This window comes from Antechinus flavipes, chromosome 1, assembly GCF_016432865.1.
Source record: "Antechinus flavipes isolate AdamAnt ecotype Samford, QLD, Australia chromosome 1, AdamAnt_v2, whole genome shotgun sequence".
NCBI lineage: Eukaryota > Metazoa > Chordata > Mammalia > Dasyuromorphia > Dasyuridae > Antechinus > Antechinus flavipes.
Genome location: NC_067398.1, coordinates 547,043,785 through 547,064,933, shown reverse-complemented (window position 1 = coordinate 547,064,933; position 21,149 = coordinate 547,043,785). Strand labels below are relative to the sequence as shown.

The 21,149-nt window shown below is 34.7% G+C and overlaps 1 protein-coding gene across 3 annotated transcripts in view; it reads right to left on the bottom strand.

Annotated features, from left to right (window-relative positions):
- Window positions 1-21,149, bottom strand: part of ATXN1 (ataxin 1) — a 654,648-nt gene that overhangs the window by 583,518 nt on the left and 49,981 nt on the right. For all 3 annotated transcript variants that reach the window (XM_051970650.1, XM_051970648.1, XM_051970649.1), the window contains exon 3: window positions 17,612-17,676. The gene's annotated coding sequence lies outside the window, so the exon portion shown is untranslated. The remainder of the gene's footprint in view (window positions 1-17,611; window positions 17,677-21,149) is intronic.

Sequence of the window (21,149 nt, the reverse complement as noted above, 5' to 3'; positions counted from 1 at the left end):
TGTCATGTGTCCGAGTTCTCCTCATATAATCGTGAAAGATCATTAATCTGAGTAAATGTTCCAAATTAAAGTTTTAAAATGCTGAATATTTATAGCTGCTTAAGAACCAGAGCCACCTGCCTATAATTTTATTAGTGGTAATATTTAATTTAACACAAACAATTGATGAATTCATAAATAGAATAGAACCTAAAACCTCTGGGAACCAAAGTTTAAGAGGGTATTATGAGGTATAATAAGGTGAACAAAAAATTTGAGTATGATTGTCCCTGAGATGTAAAGGGTAGGTTTGAGTGGTTTTTTTGTCCCCTATAAATAAGGGGAAAGAAAGAGTGGAGGGAAAATTATTTGCATTTTCTGAGATAGGATTTGGCTGCCTTTGAGAGCCTTTGCTAGGTTTGCCCATTTGATCATTTAAGTCATTTCACTTTTAACTTGACAATTTTTCCTCATATAACTGACTGAACTCAGGAGGAAATTTTTTGGGGGAGGAATGTATATGGCTTTTGTTGATGTTATCATTCAGTAATTTAATTCTTGTTACACTCTTCATGATTCCATTTTGGCTTTTCTTTGGCAAAGATACTAAACATGCTTGCCATTTCCTTGTCTAGAGCAATTTATAGATGAGGAAACTGAGACAAACAGGGTTAAATGACTTGCCCAGGGCCACACAGCAAGTGAATGTCTTAAGTCGGATCTGAACTCAGGAAAAGGAGTCTTCTTTACTCCAGGACCAATATTCTGTCATTTGTAATGCCTACCTGCCTGTTGCCTATATAAGGTTAAGAACTATTATTACTACTTTACCTAAATCATGGCCTCTGTGAGCTTGCCTAGAAAGCTAAATACTAAAATACTAAAAAGCTAAATAAAGCTAAATAGTGTTAGAACACTATATCATGAGCAAATGTGCTTTGAGAAACAGAAGAACAGTACATGCCATCACGTCAAGGAGGTAAATGAAAGCAACATTAAAAGCTTTCTGAATTCAGATAAAATGAAATCTCCAGTCTTAGAAGTCTCAGAGGACAAAATAAGGAAACAAATCTCCCTCCTTTTGGCAGAGAAGTAGGGCACCACAGGTGTGGAATGTGCCAGTGCTGTCACTTTATTGGCTGATTTTTCAGAATTGTTTTTCTTTGCTAAAAGGGAGGGTTATGAGAAGTAGGGCATATCAGGAAGTGATGGGTAAAAAAAAAGTCATCAATAAAACTTTTTTAAAAAGAAAAGAAAACCAAACATGTAGAGCTGGAAAGGATTTCTGGGACCATCTAGGCCAAACCGTCATTTCACAGATTAGGAAACTGAGACTAAGAAAGATCCATGATTTATGATAACACAGGTAACCATCAATTTACAAACTTATGGACTTGTGATAGAAAATGCTATCCATATCCAGAGAAAGAATTATAAAATCTAAAAGCAGATCAAATCATACTATTTTCACTTTAAAGTTTTTTCTTTCTCGTGGTTTTTCTTTTTTGTTCTAATTCTTTTCTCACAACATGACTAATATGGAAATACGTTTAACATGATTGTACATGTATAGCCTATAATGAATTGCTTGCTGCCTTGGGGAGGAGGAAGGGAAAGCAGGGAGAAAAAATTAGAACTCAAAATCATATAAAAATGAATGCTGAAAATTACTTTTTACAAATAATTGGGGGTAGTACTATTAAGTGCAAAAAAAAATGCTGATTTTGAAACACAATATACTCCTGAATTAGGGCCTACCTTCTATTATTTTTACATTTGGGGAAATCTTTTTTTTCCTTATTAAAGAAAATTAAAATTCACTGCTCTCTGACCTTATTAACTGAATAAATGATCTGGTCCCCTGTATGCAATTCTTACTTTCCTTCTTTCTCATCTTCTTGGTAGGAAAACAGTACTATCCCAAAAGCTATCTTTCCTCTATCTAGCAGAAGCACACTGCAGATACAACTTCTTCCTCCTTGTCTTAATCCTAGAACCACAGATAGAGAATTAGAAGTCACCTATCAATCACCTGTTATGGATGAACACGCTGAGACCCAGTAGTAAGCAATAGAATGAGGTTTTCAACTTTGGTTTGCTGGTTTCCATACCAGGGCTCTTCTGTCACATACATTCCTCTCAGTTTACCTATGAACATGAGTTATATACAAGGGCAATCACTGTGACCACTGCCAGTGTTTGAGAACATGCCCAACAGACTCTGAACAATTAATAAAATAATAAAATGGGTACTGGCATGCCCCCACTTTATACATTAATTAACTTCCAGCAACCTCATAACTTTAAACATCCAGAATACATGAACCCTCAAATCCCAAGGGAGGGCTTAGAATTAGACATAAAATGAAGCTTTTAGATTTAACAACCTTAGTGATCTGGTTTCCCCTCAGGTTACAGGCTATTAGAAAGGCAGAAGGGGTGGAGCTGTTAGAAACTGCAATACTGAGTAGTGACAGCTAATAGTGAAAGAAGGAAAAAGCAGAGGCAGCAGAATCACAGATAGAAAGCACCCTTCACATAATATTTAATGTAGGGGAAAACATCCCCCACTCCCACACAAACTTCAGGAACCTCTAAGGGTGTCACTATATGTTATCCCAGTCTAATAATTGATATTCTAAGTGAAGACCCTAAATTTATAAAAAATACTTAAATTATATTCAGCATGCTCATTTTAAAAAGACAGAGAAGGAAATTTCCAATACATTTTTTTAGGAAATATTTTTGTCCAATTTTGTTTTAAGCTTAGGTGCTTAAAGTCTGTTTTAATTATCTGAAACACGCAAACTCAGTAAGCTCATATTTCTACATGACTTGAGAGTGTACAATATATTTTCTTCATAACAAACCTGTGAAGAAGGTAGTAGAGATATTATTATACCCACCTTACAGAAGAGGGAACTGAGGTTCTGAAATGCTTAAGTGACTTGCTCAGTCACACAAGTCACACACTAGAGTTTCTAACATTTGTTACACTCCTGTCATGTATAGAAAGCATTATTAAATGCCCAGGGAGAAAGTTTATACATGAAATAGCTCCTGGCATTAGGTAGAGTTCTCTCTCTCTCTCTCTCTCTCTCTCTCTCTCTCTCTCTCTCTCTCTCTCTCTCTCTCTCTCTCTCACACACACACACACACACACACACACACACACACACACACACGCTCATATACACACAAGCAAAGTGGAAGTGGAAGTGCAAGCAAAGTCCTAGTGAGATCAGATAAGAAAAGGTTATAGTTAGCATGAACCTTGGAAAGGATAGGTATTCAATGGGTCTAGAGAATGCGGACGAAGATGAAGTAGATTATAGACACAGGAAACAATGAATACAGGTAGGAAAACCCAGAAAAGTAAAAGTCTTCAATGAATCTAGTTTGACCAGCATGTGGATTTTATGGAGAAGGAGATAAAGCTGGAAAGGTTAAGAAGAGCTCAATTCTGGAGAACTCTGAATTTCAGGCAAAGAAGTTTAAACTAACAAAATAATAATAAGTCTTATCCCAACTACACTCCCCACCCCAAAAAAATAAAAAACTCACCAGATTTTATACTGAGAAGTGACAGAATATGTATATAAATAAATGAGATATTAAAAGTGAAAGATAAAAGTCAGGTTCCATTTTGCACACATTTGAGGTACTAGTGAGACCTCTAAATATAGACATCTTGCAGGCAGCTGGAAAATTAGTTACCTTCATATTCAAGCATAAAATTCCAAAACTCTCCACTTAGCACAAGTGTGAAGAAATCAAAAACTCCCGAGGACAATTAACTATCTTGTCACTGAAGCATCATAAGCTCCACTATTCTCAATATTTGTTTATTTTCTCCCACATACAGGCTGCTTCTGACCCCTTCTGTTTCAGTCTATATTTAATTATATTTAGAAAACAGGTTTTAATTACCTCTTTAATCCTGCTCTTTGCACTAAATGCCCTCAATTCAACAAATCTGTACTGTTTATTATATGTGCATAGCAGCTTTCAATTTCTCTCAAGCAAAAATATCTTGCCTTCTAAATCTATGTCAGTTTCTCTATCAATTGATAATCAATCAACATTTATTAAGTGTCTACTATGTGCTAGACACATAGTAGAATATGTGCCTAGATCAAGGATATGAAAAGAGATAAAAGAATGTCTCATTCATCAAAGAGTTTACAATGTAATAGAGGAGACAACAATCAAACAAATATAAACAAAGTGAGTTGTATACAGGATAAATCAGAAATAATCAAGAGTAGGAGGGCATTAGAATTAAAAGGGGTTGGGGAAGGCTTCTTGTAGAAGATGGGATTTTAGTTGCTATTTTAAAAATGTCAGTCATCAGAATGGAAGAGAGAGACCATTACAGGAATAAGGAATAGTCAAAGAGAATACCCAGAGCAGAAAAGATTGAGTGTCTTATTCATGGAACAGCCAGGAAATCAGTATCACTGTATTGAAGAGTACATGGTAGAAAGTAAAGAGTAAGAAAAATGGAAAGGTAGGAGAGGGCTAGATTATGAAGACTTTGAATGTCAAATAGAGTATTCTTTATTTGCTCTTGGAGGCAATAGGAATGTCCCCAGATGTTCCTAATTCAGTTACTTGGGGACGTGGTCTACTCCCTATGGTTGAAATACTCAAACTGGCTTTTTAATGGAGGAACCAACTACTTAATCAAACTAAACATGGGTTCAAGAAATTTGTCAGGTTGGTCTAAATAGAACAAACACAAGAGAGTCAAAGGAAGCTAAATTTGCTCTCAGTGACTATGTGACATCCTTCTGGGATGACACCCTACTGAGGCAGTGCCCCAGCTAGTCACCAAGATACTCTACCATAAGGAACAAAAGATGATTCCTGTACCTCTCCTTAAAAATCAGGACCACATCTTTTTTTTTTCTTTTGGGAGCCTAAAGGGAATTAGGATAGACTGTTATTTCATAAACATCTATGCAAAATCTATTCAAGGAAAAAAAATACAGAAAAGAGAGAACACGTGGCCCTCAAACTCCATTACATTATGAATTTTTCACATGAATCCCATGTGCTCACTGAATTAAATATGTTCTTTATTTGAAGAGCACTCAAAGAGCTTATACTATCATATCTAAACATAACTAAACACATCTTTCTTACTACCATTAAAGGCTCTCTTTTAACAAGAATCTCTATAGAAGTTTTACTATTGAACATGTGACAGGAATCAAACTTCTATTCTTTGGAGATGTCGCACGATGCTTATAAAATTATTCCTTCTCCTTCCCCATTCCTCCCATATTTATTCCCTAGCACCTAAGAAGAGACACATTAATATGTTTGTACAAATTATCCAATAATGGGCTTCCATTAATTAAGTTTTTCTTTAAAGAATGCATGATGGCTAGTAGCCTCAAAGATTTCTTCAATGTTTAAAGGAAACTTAAAGCTTTATTCAGTCCATTTCAAAAATCATCTTTTATATTCTAGAATGTTAATTTTTAGTTTATGAGAAACAATTCTATTCCAATTTTTTGAGGATGGAATTAAGAGTAAAAGAAATGATTTTTATAAGAAATTTTGAATGCTTTTCTTAACCTATATTCCCCGAAACAGCACTGAACACAGAATCAGGCTCTGGATTTCCTTTACCCAACTTTATTCCTTAAGATCCTGAGAATACTCATTTCTAAAATAAAAGAATTGGTCTAGATCAGAGATATCAAACTCAAATAGAACTAGGGCTACTCAAAGAAAACATAGATAGGAATTCCCCTTAGACATGCAGATTGTCTTCAAAAACTTCAAAAACTATATTTTGTTGCATTTTTATCTATTTTGTTGAATCTTTCCCAATTATAGCTTAATCTTGTTTGCACTTCCTCTAGCTTATGCTTATTTATTTGACATTTCTCATATAGATAATCTAAAATTTCATCTATTTCTAAAATTCTCATTTTATAAATTCTCTTTCATACAGCAAAATATGGAATGGAATCAATATTATTCAGATTTCAAACTAAAATCCTTTTAAAAACTATCTCTAAAATATAGGGTGTCCCAAAAGTTTTAGTGTAGTAGTTCTCAGTTTTAATAGATTAAAACTGTACTAAGATTTTTGGGATACCCTGCATAGAATCACGCCTGAAAACCAGCTAACAAAAATGTAGAAAAGCACCATCAGGTTTCCTTAAGTTTTGCTTTAGAAACTTTATCTAGGAATTCATTTTTGGCCTATACTTCTGGAGAGAAGAGAAGGAAGGAGAAAAAAAATATATATATATATGTATACACACACACACACACACACACACACACACACACACACACACCCCTTCAATAACACTCAGGACATCACCAGATACAACACAGCAAAATATATGCCCATTGTAATCCATCTGCTCAGTTATGGATTTCACTTAGTAACTCCCTCCACTGCTGCAACAGTCTCTCTGTTACTCACTATTAATCACCATTTAAAAAGTGGAGTTAGTGGGGCAGAGTAAATAAGCAAAATCTTTCAGCCATTTGTCTGAAACTATTGGCTAAAACAAACTGCAGGCAAATTTCAGACCCTCTGGATTAAAAATCTAATGTTTTAAACAGTTAATTGTTTTCTTGTCATCTACCCCGGAGATGGTAATTTTTTTTTTTTTTTAGGAAGGAGGAAACCTCCCCCACCCTTTCCTCTCCACCTCAAATCAGAAGCAAAATAAGCACAAGCCGAAGCCCACTTCAGATAAGGCTAAAGATTTTCATTTTCACCATTTGTTTATTTATGGCTATGCCTCCAGATCATCCATTTGAAAGACCCAAAACTGTTGGTGGGGCAGAGTAAAAAGAGGCCTGAAACAAAATGTGACTTCCAGGGAGGGATAAGTAAGACCACAGTACATGAGTCAGCAGCACAGATACTGAAAGGTGATAAGGAGAAACAGATGCAGCTGGGCTTTATTAAAACAAGAACTTACAGGCCTCCCTAGACTTTCCAAAAAGAAATTTCAGACTGTTGTCATTTTATATTTCAATAACTTTTATCTCAGGTAAGAAAACCCAATTCACTAAATATGAAAATATGTATCTTTTTATTTTTACCAGTGAGATCTTCTCTGTCTCCTGTCTCTCCTTCTTTCTCTCATGAAGAAATACACACACATACACACACACACACACACACACACACACTTTCATGGTCTCAAAAGAAAGCAAAGTAATGAGATTAAAAAATAAATCCTGTTTAAACTACTTCATATGAAAAAACACTTTCAAAACTAAATGGCAACTAAATGATTTACTGAATAAAAGACAATCTATACTAAGATATAAAATAAAATATTAAGCCATCTATGGAAACTCACAATGCATCTTTCACTCCCCCTTTCAATCACATTTTTATTAAACACATGTGGTAGACTAAAACTTGTAGTGCAGAAGAGAAAACTCTTACCAAAGTCCCCAAGTAAATACAGTGATTTTGGCTTATTGACATTTATTTCTCCTTCTAGCAAAGCAAGCCCAGTAGGAATGAAGGAAGGCTAGACCCTCTAATATTAATTCTGGCAAGCTGAGAGTAGATCTATATGGCATGTAGATCAAAATAGTCTTCTCTCTGTTATTCTCTTGCTGCATTTCCTCTTCCCTGCATCCAAGGCCATCTCCAGTTGTTCTGATCTATATCTTACCATTGTACCCAGATAGCTCTGGAGGAGAATGTGAGACTGATGACTTCACACACTCTTCCCTCATTAATGGTACCCAGAGATCTGGAAAATGGCAAAGAGGAGTAAAAACCAAATTCAGTGGTTTAGCTTTAACGGGAGACTCTAGTGATAGAAAGGATCCAGAATGGAAGAAATTATGAGATAACGATTGAATCTTTGCCATTTACAGGACCACACAAAACAAGTCCAACTTCTTTTTATTGCTTCTTCTGCTATGGCTGCCCAAACAATGAGATGGTTTTCAATTGTCATCGTGAGCTATAGTTTTTTTTTTTTTAAATCACCTCCTACAGAACTTAGATGTGGGCATGAGAAGATGCAGCTTTAAGGGGCTTTAAAAGGAATTTAAAATGAGGTCTGGCCCTAATATAAATAAGATAGTAAGCTAATCATATCTCATAGCTACACGAATCTGCTTCATTGAGCTTCCACTTCATTTTTAAGTGGGAAAGATATCTTGGGAAAGAAGGTAACTACATAATGACCTGTCTGGGTCTAGAGGAAAGCCAATGTACCTTTTAAATCTTCTCCCAATATAAAGAGATGCACACACAGAAAAAATACATAAAAAAAAGTTTTGTGGCAGGGTTTTACCTGAAAAGAGCAGTGTTTTAATAGAATCTACACTTCTCTGTCTGGTCAAAAGTAACATTAAATTGGGGAAAGTGGGGAGCAATGTTGCCCTCTCCCTATAATAAAAACATACACATACACACACATAATATATGTTATGTATGAGTGTGTACCCATATAACAAATAAATACATTATACACATACTAGATGGATGGAATTGTTAGAATAAATACAAGATGTTTTTACCAAAGTTTTTGAAATCATTCAAATAGCCTCTGAGTCAGGACAAGAATACTGGGGTATAACACACACCCACCAATTGTTGAACAAGAGACTAAGAACTGGACAGAAGGCTTACGGAACACATCTTTTCAGTCATTTTTATATAGCCTTAAGTTACTAAGCACTCCTTTCTCTCTCAATTCCAAAAAAAAAAATGGCTTTCACTCTACACAATCACTCAAGTGCTATAAACCACTTCTAAAGGCACTATGCAACACTCCTTCCTATCTTCCCTCTAAGAACTTCAGATAAAAATCCATTGTGCTCAATACCTTGCTTGGTGACCGCTAAAACTTGGGGTGTTATTTCTTAAGAATAAAATATAGTCTAAACTGATGAAAGTAAATGTCTTTTTGACATTTTAGTACTTGAAGACTTTTTGCCATGAAAAAAAAATGCTTCCCACACTAGGTTTAGTAGTTTCTTTCTTTTTTTTTTCCTTTTGAACATCCAAGGTAATGTGATTCTACTCCATATGTAAAATGATTCATTAGACAGATTTATACAAAGGCCCCAGAGACAAGGGAGAGAGAAGAGCAATAATAAAGCTAATCCACATTCAAATAGAAGACTGTTCGGGGCTTTCTCTCTCCAAAAGAGTTAAAAAAGAGTTCTCTGATTTTTGTTTCCATATAATAGCATTAATATCTTACTGAAATACCAGTGATAGAGGCATTTATAAGTACTGTTCCAAGGAGCAAGGAGTACATGTGAAGTCACTATAAAACTTGTTTTGTAGGCTTTTACAGAGTTCTCATTTGGATTTTGATGCAAACAAAATGCAGTAGAAATAAATACATTACACAGTAAGGAGATAGGAATTTAGATGTAGTCCATATTCTACTACTAAGGAGCTGTATAACTAACTTGGGGTAATCATTTCACCTGCACCCTTTTCCCCCTAATTTCCTCCTGTACGAAAACCCAGTTCTCTTGACTTTCAAAAGGTCTTGTCACTATGCTTTACGCATTTAGCCTTGTCTGTGTTAGGCATTATGCTAAGGGAGTAGAGTCCCTGATCTCAAAGAGCTCACAGTTAACTTTATTATCTTGTATTTTCTATTCACTGGCAAATCCAAAAGGCAAGTATGCTAGATATGGGAGTCAGAAAAGTTTTGATTTTGGCCACTGAATTACCAGTTACGTTATCAGGGACAAGTGATTTAATTTCTCTGAGTTTTCAATCTCATTGCAAAAATATGAATAATAATACTTGTACATGCACTTCACAGGTTTGTTATGAGGATGAAAGGAAACAAACCAGAAATGGGGCTCAACAAGCTAAAACTATATCAATTTCATTTATTTTATCATCTGTAAAGTCACGCAAAAATGCCCCTAAAGAGGGCTAACTACTGAGATAGATGCCTTCAGTCACTAAAAGTAAAATTTAGAAGTATTTAAGTTTGTCATGTCATTATACAAAAATTTTGTTGTATTTTTATTCTTTGAAAGTTAATTGTTCACATCTGGATGAGTCATTTCCCTTTTCTGGGCCTCAGTTAGTTGATTCATTTAGATGATGAATGGATTGAACTAAAAGATCTCAAGATTCCCTTCTAATTCTAGCTCTATGACTTTATTTTTCTGGATCACTGAATCCAAACCCAAAAGTCCAGATCCAAACTACCAGAGTGGTTTCTTTGAACAGCCACTTTTCAGGTATAACTACCTAAGTTTGTCATCTCTCTCTGCCAATATCCAACCTAACCACAAATGCAATGCTATTTGAAAATGAAAGGAACAGGAGGTCTTAAGAAAGAAAAAGTATATAACCACAGAGCAAAATATGACCTAGCCATGGTATACATCATTACCATTGCACCATCTCACAATGATGGTGCTGAATGGGCCATTAGCCAGAAAAACAGTAGTTGAAGACCATAAAAGGACAAAAAAAGAAAAAAAGAAAGAAAAAGCTCTTCCAAATCCAACAGTTATATCTAATACCTTTTCTTTTTGTACTATTTTGAGTACATAATAAGAACGCAATGAATACTGATTTGCTCAAAGTGGAATTCAGGCAGAGACACAGAAACACACTTCTTGCTTGTGCTAAGAAGTATTTCATGATGGATCAGCCAGAAAATTACATTAATTAATAACTCCCCAAAATGCTTTTAATTGCATGTCTTTATTAATCACCCTTACCTCTGCTTCCATCTTCTCCCCAATAAAGAACCAGCTCTTGAGGATCATGTGCTGAAAATCTTGAATCTCAAGCAAGATTCTGCCCAAACCATCCAGGATGATCTGAGTCATCTCCTCCCATCTCCCTACTACCCAGTTGGTGTTCATTCATGAAATACAAACTCCTTTTAAATTAGTGTAAGCTAAGCATAATTAAGGAAGGTAAAAATCTGTCAGAAAAAAATGATATATTCCAATCAAAACAAAACAAAACAAAAATGGATGCCAATTTAGATACTCTATGCAACTGCTTCCCCCTTTTAAAAGAAATAGTGAATTATCTGTATTTTTGAAAGTTTAATTATGGTAAAAAGATGATTTAGCTTTTAATAACTTTTATCATTATGTGCCATCAACAGTTGTCTGACCTTCCATTTTCAAAGGAAAAAAAATCTGCAGCCTCTTAGAAAATATGCATGTTAAGGAATATGAGAAAACAATTTTTCTTTATCTGTCCAGGTGAAAGGTAGGATAGCCCAGTAATCTAGCAAGAATAAAAATTAGAAGATAAACAATGCTAATGCCCTGCTCTCCAATATTCAGCTTTTCAGATTAAAATATTATTTAAGGAACATAATATAACATATTAAAAAAGATCACTTCAACTTATACTTAAAGAAGACAAATTGTTAATGGTTATATCAGGGTGACTTCCTGTTCAATAAGTCAACAGGCTCTCAATCTTTTCTAGCCTTTCAACACTTTCTACTCAACTGCAGTTTCATGGTTCCCATGTTGAAATGAATTCAAAGAGAAGTGTCATAGCTGATGATTGCTTACTAGCTGAACAATGTAGGCAAATTTAAAATAATTTCTTATATTTGTTTAGTTTTATGCCTTCACATAAGTTAACATTGGTCATTTGTACTCCATAAAAATAGTAATTTGTAAAATTGACTATTTAATAAAAAATTATTGATAGGGTCAAATTTAATAATAATAATAGCCTTTTATTTTTCCAAATACATGCAAAGATATTTTCAACATTTACCCTTGCAAAATCTTGTATTCCAAATTTTTCGCCCTCTCTACCCCCTCCCTCTCCCTCAGGCAGCAAGTAATCAAATATAGGTAAAATCAATAGGGTCAGTTCTTCACCCTTCTATATAATTTATAGTGATCTGTGTTAAGTGCCTTAAACTGTGTCAGTTGACAAATCAAGAAAATGGGGATAATAAAAAGGAATCTTTTATAAAATACTGTGAGGCTTAAATAAAATAATAGGAAAAACTATGAAATTCTGTGATTTATGAAAGGATAATAAAGTTAGGTTCAGAGCATAATTACTAAGGGTTAGGTTCTAATTTTGGATTTTCTTGTTAGAGATTTAAAAAAAAAAGTATTAACACCTTTGACTAATGTGGACTTGCTTTCTGTTGTGTTTTGTTTTTGCCTTCATCTACCTGGGAATTTCTAGTCCTGGAAGAAATGTGAAATTCTATTTACTAAGAGGATATGTATGTATGTGCATATTTACGTAAATTGTGTATAAATGTATATGAACACACACATATATATCTATACACACATTTATACATATATATGTATATATATGTATATATATATATATATATATACATACACATACACATATATACATATATAGATCTCTCTTCTTGCTCTTACTCTCTCCTGTTACCAGAGAAGCAATATGACTTAGTAGAAAGAAGTTTGGCCTCAAGTTCAAGTTCTGACACACTCTATCTCTATGAACATGGATGGGCAAATCAGTTAGCTTCTTAATGCCCAGGACAACTATCTAAACCTAAATATTATAGAGGAATTTGCTGATTGGCATCAATAGAGAGAGGGTCCATCCCACTGTTAGGATCTCAAAGATCATTTAATTCAAACTCTCTGTTTTACAGATGGGGAGACTGAGTTCTAACTTCCAGAGAGAATACAGTATGCTCATGGGTACACAGCTACTTATTATCAAACCTGGGATTAGAATACAGGTCTCTTGACTCCTCATTCAGTTTGTTTGCCAATCTGTCTGGAATGGAGATTTGGTACATTAATCTACCCATACTAAATCACAGAGCTGAATTAGGACCCAAAATAATGATAAAAAAAATTCTTCCACTCACACTTTCAACCCCCAAAACCGAACTGCGAATAGTGATGAAAGACTATGGATGGACTCCCTTAGTTACAGTATTTAGTTGCCAGGGGAGAGTTTCCAACCTACTTCAAATCTGAGAGAACGTGAACACTTAAAAGATTCAATGGAAATTGTGGGGAGTGCAAAAAAAGAAAGACACAATCAAATGGCTCTCCTTCATCTATTGGTTAGCAAATTACTCAGCTAAACTGAGAAGAGTGTTGAGGAGAAATCTGGAGTAGTATTTGCTTTATTCTGCTCCAACTACCTCCTACCTAGTTAATCAAATTAAGAGTAGGTGAAAAAGAATCCAGTGAAGAAAAATCAACTAAACATACTTTTTCTTTTTTACTTTTTATCCTTATGAAGAAATCTTTTCTTTTCTGTCAACATCCCACCTATGACATTAGACATGCCATTACAGTCATAAGGTAAGTGAGATTTGCCATTTATGCTTCTACTCACACAAATTTGTGTGATGAGGTTTTGTAGTCTGTTCATTTCCTTAGTGAATGAATGAAAATATGACCACAAACACGTCTAAATGTTATACTAGTCTGTTGAAGATCAACCTTGCCCCAGGAACTAAATAACTTTTTTTCTCTTTTCACTTAGATTAATGAGACAATTGAGAGATGACTCATATGCATGGTTGATGAAGCAATTAATCCCAACTCTTCCTCTCTGAATCATCTGAATTCTTCTACTCATGGGAAAAAATTAATCCTATATAAGAAGTAAAAAAAGTATTCATATTAAATTTTACAGCATTCTGGAAAGGGAATAGGAGAAAGAGGCTGATTTTTTATTTCATCTCAATTGTATCTGTCTAGGGGAAACTATGTAACTATATGAACAAATTTCAACAAGATCATGCTGATCAGCATTGCTTCCTCTACTTTAATTCACAAATCCTGTGTTTACAGGAACAGATTTCTGAGACATTCCTATACAATTAGCTTACTCACTATTTTTTTTTTTAAGGAAAGGGGAACAAAAGGATAACACCCCCTTTGGGTAAAAATGTATATGGCTGTGTATTCCTCTGTAAAACTATTTTCTAAATTCCAGTTAATACAGGACTACAGGGTGAATATGATTTGCTAATATCATTAAAGTGGAGGCAATGCTCAAAGCCATATGCATTCACTCTCTACACAATATGATTGCCCTCTACCAGCCAACAAAAACAGAATAAAATCTTACTATTAGGATCTCAAAGATTATTTAATTCAGACCTCTTGTTTTATAGAGAAACTGAGCTCTAACTCCAGAGAGGATACAGTATGCCCATGATCACACAACTAGGATTAGAATACAGGTCTCTTGACTCTCGCATTCAGTTTTCTTACAATCGGTCTGAGATGGAGATTTGGTATACTTTTTTTTTGCTTTTGAAAGTGAAAAGCCAAGTATCAAAGTTTAAACTATTTATAGATTAAATTAGTCATGTAACCAGCTTATATGTTATAATTCTAGTTTTGCCTCATGTCAACTTATAAAGAAGTCATCAAAATATAAGCAGCCATACAAAATTCAAGTGGCTCTAGAAATATGTTATAATGAAGGATGCACTCAACTTGAAATCCAAGGACCTAATTCAAAATTCACCCTTACTTCCTGTGTATGGACTACTTACTTCCTGTCTATATGGCTTTAAGTAAGTCATTTGACTTCTGTGGTTCTTAGTTTCCTCATATGAAAAATGAAAGGTTTGGACTACATGCCTTTTAGGTGTCTTCTAATTCAAAGCCTATATGAATTCATTACTACCAGTTCAATCCTGCCCATTTCCCTGCCACTCTTAATCTCCCTATCACTAGGTTTAGGGGATTAAGGTGACTGACTATAGTCAAATACAATCCAATAGAAGCATCCAAGAAAAGTAAACAACTTTGCAACCTTCAGTTGCTGTCTTTTAAGCCCTCTAACATGTACCCATTTCTTTATTTTAAATAGCTTTTTATCTTTCAAAATACATGCAAAGATAGTTTTCATCATTCACCTTTGCAAAACCTTGTGTTCCAAACTTTTCTCCCTCCCTCCCCACTTCACCTCTACAATGACAGTAAGTAATCCAATGTACGTTAAACATGTGTACTTCTTTTTTTAAAAGCTTTTTATTTTCAAAACATATTTCACCTTTGCAAAATCTTATGCTCCAACTTTTTTCTTGCTCCCTTCTCCAACCTCTGTCCCATGACAAGTAATCTAATATATAACATGTATCCATTTCAAACTATACAGCTGAATTAACTACTTTTGGAAGTCAATAATGGTCACTTACTAAATAAATACTATAATTTCAGTATTTGCAAACAGGAATCATTAATGAAATGGATATCAATAATGAAATTTTTCCTTAGAGAATGCTTTAATAAACAAGCTTCAAGATTCTAAACCTCATAAGGAAATGCATTGTAAATAAACCTGAATATTAAATCATTAGCTTAAGTTTCTATATTCTCCCTCACATGAAGAGTAGTGCCAGGGGAACAATGGGTCTGGAATTCATTAGACTATACCCCTCATTTAGTGAGTGGGTAGCTAGGTGGTATAGTGCATCAGGCCTGGAATCAAGGAGACATGAGATCAAATTTTACCTCATGTAATTACTAGCTGTGTGCCCCTGACAAATTATTTAGCCCTCTTTGCTTCAATTTCCTCATCTATAAAATGTGTTGCAAAAGAAAGTGGCAAACTATTTCAATATATTTACCTGAGTCCAAATTTGACCTCAGATAATTACTAGTTGTATGCACCTGACAAATCATTTAGCCCTCTTTGCCTCAGTTTCCTCATCTATAAGATGAATTGGAAAAAAAAAAAAGAAAACCATTTCAATATCTTTGCCAAGAAAACCCCAACTTGGTCATGAAGACTTGGACATGATTGAAACAACAGCATAACAGCAAGTGTTTGGGTGACTAGTTACTTCATTGTAGGAGATAATGCTGTTACTTCCCCAAAAGTGTTTCAGTACCGTGACTACTTATCTATCAGCTGAATTTAATTGGAAAACTCAGTTTGGGAAACAAAATCCAACAAACTCATATTTCCATTAGCCAACAAATCTTATCATCTGCCATCTATGAGAATCACAAATCTCTAGAATGTCAATATGTGGTTATCGAAAGCATAGAACTTGGAATCAGGACACCCATATCAAAGTCCCTACTCTTAAGATTAATTATGTGATCTCTGAAAAGTCATAAATCTGTGCCTCAGTTTCCCCACCTATAAATTCAGAATGGAGATAGTGATAGGAGAAGTTGAAATAAGAGCTCTCTGAGGTTCTTTAGAAATCCTAGCTCATGTCCCAGAAAGGCAATTAAAGCTCAGCAAGACTCTAACTCTTCTGATACTCAACACACACACACACACACACACACACACACACACACACACACACAAACACACACACACATCTTCACATCTCTTCATGACCTTACCTAATAGTGTTAGTCCAGGTATAGCAACCAATATATTTTAAGAAACCTAATTCTCCTAGGGATTTATTTAGACAATGATAGAACTAAGCCCAATCTCCCCTAGGGATAAAAGACAAAGTTCTTAACTTTGTATTAGGCTAACTTCTCAAATACAGACAAAAGAGGAACATTGCTCTAGCTTCTCCATTCAGCAGCCTGAAAACCAGCACAAAGAAATTATGGACAGCAGATCAAATATGCCCTGATCCCAGCACTATGATGTACTACTTTGGACAACAAAATCTTTATGATGACAATTCATTCTGAGTGGGGAAAAGGGATATTAGAGACTTTCAAAAATTGACAGCAGTTTTTTTCCCCACTGTTAATGAGCAGCAGTTGCTTAGTACTCAGAAAAATTTTTGCCTATGAGTAAAACAATGAATTTTATTTATTAATATTACTGAGATGAAAAGAGAAAGAGGGCATCAGAAGTTTACTAACTGTCTTCCCAACCATACTAGCATTATGCAAAGCCAAATACCTCTTCAAGGAAGGAAAAACCAAACTACAAATGAACAGGAATGTGAAGCATCTCCTTTCCTGTCAGCTCTTCCTTCCCAAAGTTTCTAACCTTCAGGTCATGCTCATACCCAGTAACAAATAGTGGGAATTTCTGAGCTGCAAGTCCTAGAGGAAATGCTTTTATTTTTATATTTGAGCTGTTTTACTAGAGTTGCTCAACTCTACTGCAAAACTCTACCAGGAATTAAATATTATGTACTCTTCAGTAAATTATCAAAATGTAAACCAACAGCTATAGCAGGACCAAGAAAGCTGCCAAGAATTTTAATATAGCGATTTTAGTATGAAAGAACATTTTCCCCCTGCTGTTTTCTGCAGCTGTATCAACCTCAATTATCATAGTCTTTTATATATGTGAATATAAATCTGTACATATGAGTTTATATATTTTTGCATTCATGCTTAGGATTTCATATGGAATCTCCAAATGGAAGAAACAATAGAGAAATGGGAAATGGTTAAATGGTTAAAAATCACTTTGTCTACTTTAATTTTTCCAGATTGTTTGGTGTCACTGATCACTACATGCCATCAAGCCCTGTTAACAAGAAATATAATGCCTCAAATGAATATACAAGGCAAATGCTCCTTAGCAGACAGTGTCAATTGTCTGAAGTCATCTGTTTTCATTCACTCTCTGCTATTTTATTATGCATCATCACCAGCATTATGACATTAGGAAAATTTTCCTGGTCAAGGTAAATATGCATATTTTATATACTTTAAAAAAAAAAAAAAACAGAGACAGTCACTTTACCTTGCTTTCACAGACTGATAGATCCCATTTTGCCTTCATGATAGACTGCTAAACATATTAATGCCCTGTCAAAAAATGTCAAAGGAAACAATTATTGATTAGTGCATTCAAATTTATTATGCATATAGAATAACACATGACAATAACTTTAAGAAAGCTTGTAATATTGTAATAGAAAAATCATCAGCCAAATCTGCCAAGTAACTGTCAAGCTAAGAATGAACAATAAGAAAGAAAACAATGGCCTATTACAAAAAATTGATCAAAAGAGTCCTATTGTTAATAGAATATAGAACAGCTCCCTTAATTAGGCTTGATCCTACATTTACTGATAAGAATCTCACTCTTTAAGTACAGTTAGGACTTCATATGACCACAAACTACTCAAGATGTCTTTTGAGTTCTTAAGTTTACTATGGCTTTTCTGGTTAAAGTTCAAGTTTCTATTCTGTTCAAAACACCACAATTTTTTTAATGATACTGAAGATCTCAGCAGAAGGATTATTTTTGTTTGTTTGTTTGGCCAGGGCATATTAGACATTTTGAATGAATTTGGACATATGGGTAAAAAGGAAATAAAGAAGATGGCCTTTTTGGGACATCCACATGTGGGGACACCATAAAGCATATAACACACACACACACACACACACACACACACACACACAGACCACTTCCTTCCTTTTTCACATGATTACCAACTTTTTAATCTTCTTTACTGAAAATTGGCAAGGAAAAGCAAGAAAAACCTGGACTTCTCAATATGACTAGAAAACTGGAAAACACTGATTTAGGAGTCCCTAAATATTAGTTCTCTTCCCCTCAAAGTAAAATACCTCCTTTTCTCAAAAAATGCAATACTTAATGATACTCAGGAAACAATGTCCACCAACCAAATCTTTGCTCTCCTTATTTTTGTCTAACCTTAGAAGCCTTTCTCGGAGAGAGAAGAGAGAGAGAGAGAGAGAGAGAGAGAGAGAGAGAGAGAGAGAGAGAGAGAGAGAGAGAGAGAGATTGTATTTGTCTGTTTGTATGTACATAGTTGCTTAAAATTGTCTCCCCCATTAGACAGAACTTTCTAAAAGCTGGAACTGTTTTTGCGTTTCTTTGAATCCCCGTAACTAAACATAGTGTTTGATAGATAATAAAATCTTAATAATTGCTTATTGACTAACTGATATGAAATAGTCACACTATATAGATAGCCATATAAGGGCCTCTACAGATTGGTTCCATTATATTTTTGTTTTCAGTACGTCCCTTCTCCATGTCCTTATAAAGGCATAATTAGGGAATGAGGTGATATTGCCAATGACTCCAGTCGAATCCATTTAGAAATTAATGTTTCTCCACCTAACCTGGGAATTCACTACACACAATGTGAGAGAACTAGAATTTCACAGCAAGATAACCTCTATAGGTGGTGACATAACCTCTATGTCACCATCCATCTATTATTCTCTCATTATTCAAAGTCCTGCCTGCCTCAGATTCTTGGCCTTCTACTTGTATGGCCACACAGGATAGCATCCAAAGAAGTTAATGATCCTTTTCTTGAAAGACAAATAAAAGCACTTCAAAAACTAATGCAATATTTACTCAGAAATCAGGAATTTTCTGTTTTCTACTGTCTTAATATTACTATTAGAAGAAATTGACCTAAGATATTTTCTTCAGTAAGTTAAGCATAGTACCAACCATTTGCTATCTAAAAAGAATTGTTTTATTTTTAATGATTTAACCTTTTGGGGTTCATTATACACTTAAAAGAACTATTCCTAATTTCCATTTATGGCTGTGGTACTGTGGTTGATGCTTTTTAGCTCTAGTAAGTTATCAATCTTCCCCACAGCCTTCCTATTTCCAAATCCCTGAAAAATCCTCACTTACAAACTTCCTGACAAAACAATACACAAGGGGAGTCAGCAGTCATCAACTTCACTTGGTCCTCATTCATTTCCCCAGTGATATAGAATTGAATGTTAACTTGGTGTGGTGCAAGAGCACTCACTACATGAGGAATCAAGAGATTTGCATGCTAAGCACTTTAAATGACCATATTTATATACATTGCAACCATACTGCCAAGACATCATCCATACCATGGTATTCATAGCCTCATATAATATCAGAGGTAGGTCCTTAGAGATGCTCTAGTTCAATTCCCTCTTCTTATACAAGAAACTTGAGGTCCAGGGAAATTAAATGATTTAATCATGAGCACAGTTGAAGTAATTAGATGGTGCAGTGGATAGAGTGCTGAGCCTGGAATCAAGATGACTCATCTTCCTAAATTCAAGTCGAGCCTCAAATACTTGCTGACTGTTTGAGCAAGTCACTGAATTCTGTTTGCCTCAGTTTCCTCTGATAGAAAATGAACTGAAGAGGAAAATGGAAAATCACTCCAGTATCTTTGCCAAGAAAACCCCAAATGGGGTCACAAACAGTTAAACATGACCAAAAATGACTCAACAACAACAAAAAGATCATAAGACTAGTGAAGGTCAGAGCTGGGACGCAATCCAAGCCCTCTTGACTGAGTTAAATACTTATTGCATTATCTTAGTCATTTGTTAATTCTCTGTAGACTTTCTGTTTCTTTCCTATGTTTCCAGTTTATTGTTTTAAGGATTATATAGAAATATGGGGAATTTTATGGAAAATTCTAAAGAGTTTTCTTATACTTGTAGAACTGCTCACCCAAGGCATTTTTCCTCTCTCTGAGCTACACAAATGCTCCTCTCTTATATCCCTTTTTAACACATGCATCAGACTCCCTACTGAAAGTATCATCTCACCTATTATGATACCATGATAGCAAGATTGAGGAAATGAAAAAATTTGCAAATTCTCAACAAATGCTCTATAATTCTCCAAAATGATATATTATAATTGGGTGTTAGTGAATAAGCAATAGAATGTACATGTTTTAATCTCATTCTATAAATGCATAAAAGGATCAGAAGTTAGACCAATAGAAAATATTTGAAAATTTACCAAAAAAATGTAGAATAAGAGCCATATTTGAATCTACTAAAGCAAGTACATATGTTTTACTTTTCACTAGATCAAAGACCACTTCCCAATGCTACTCAATCCAGTTGCTGAAAATGTCTAAGAAAAAAATTCATTTTTTAAAAAAAAAGTCTAGATGTGGAAAAGCACAAGGAAGTACTTGCAGAATATGTGCTAAGAACAAATGAGAGGCTTTCCCATTTTGTCTGCAAAACTGATTCTGAAAAGGGAGTCACTAAAACTACCGCTTTTCTTGGCCCTTTTTCTTTTGCTGAAAGAAAGCACAGTGACATGGGAAAAAGCTAAAATTACATGCAGTGAAAATATCTCATATTATGAAAGCATTTTTGAGTCATAACTGTAATCGAATTCAATTCTGTATCAGCTTTGCCAAACACTATCAATGGTTACTACAATAAAAATTAATATTTTGTCACTTGGCATCTGTAGCAACTTTGGTATATTTGACATGTTGGAGCTATGGCCATTTGGCTTTTCCAGCTGCCTTCCCATAATCTCCATT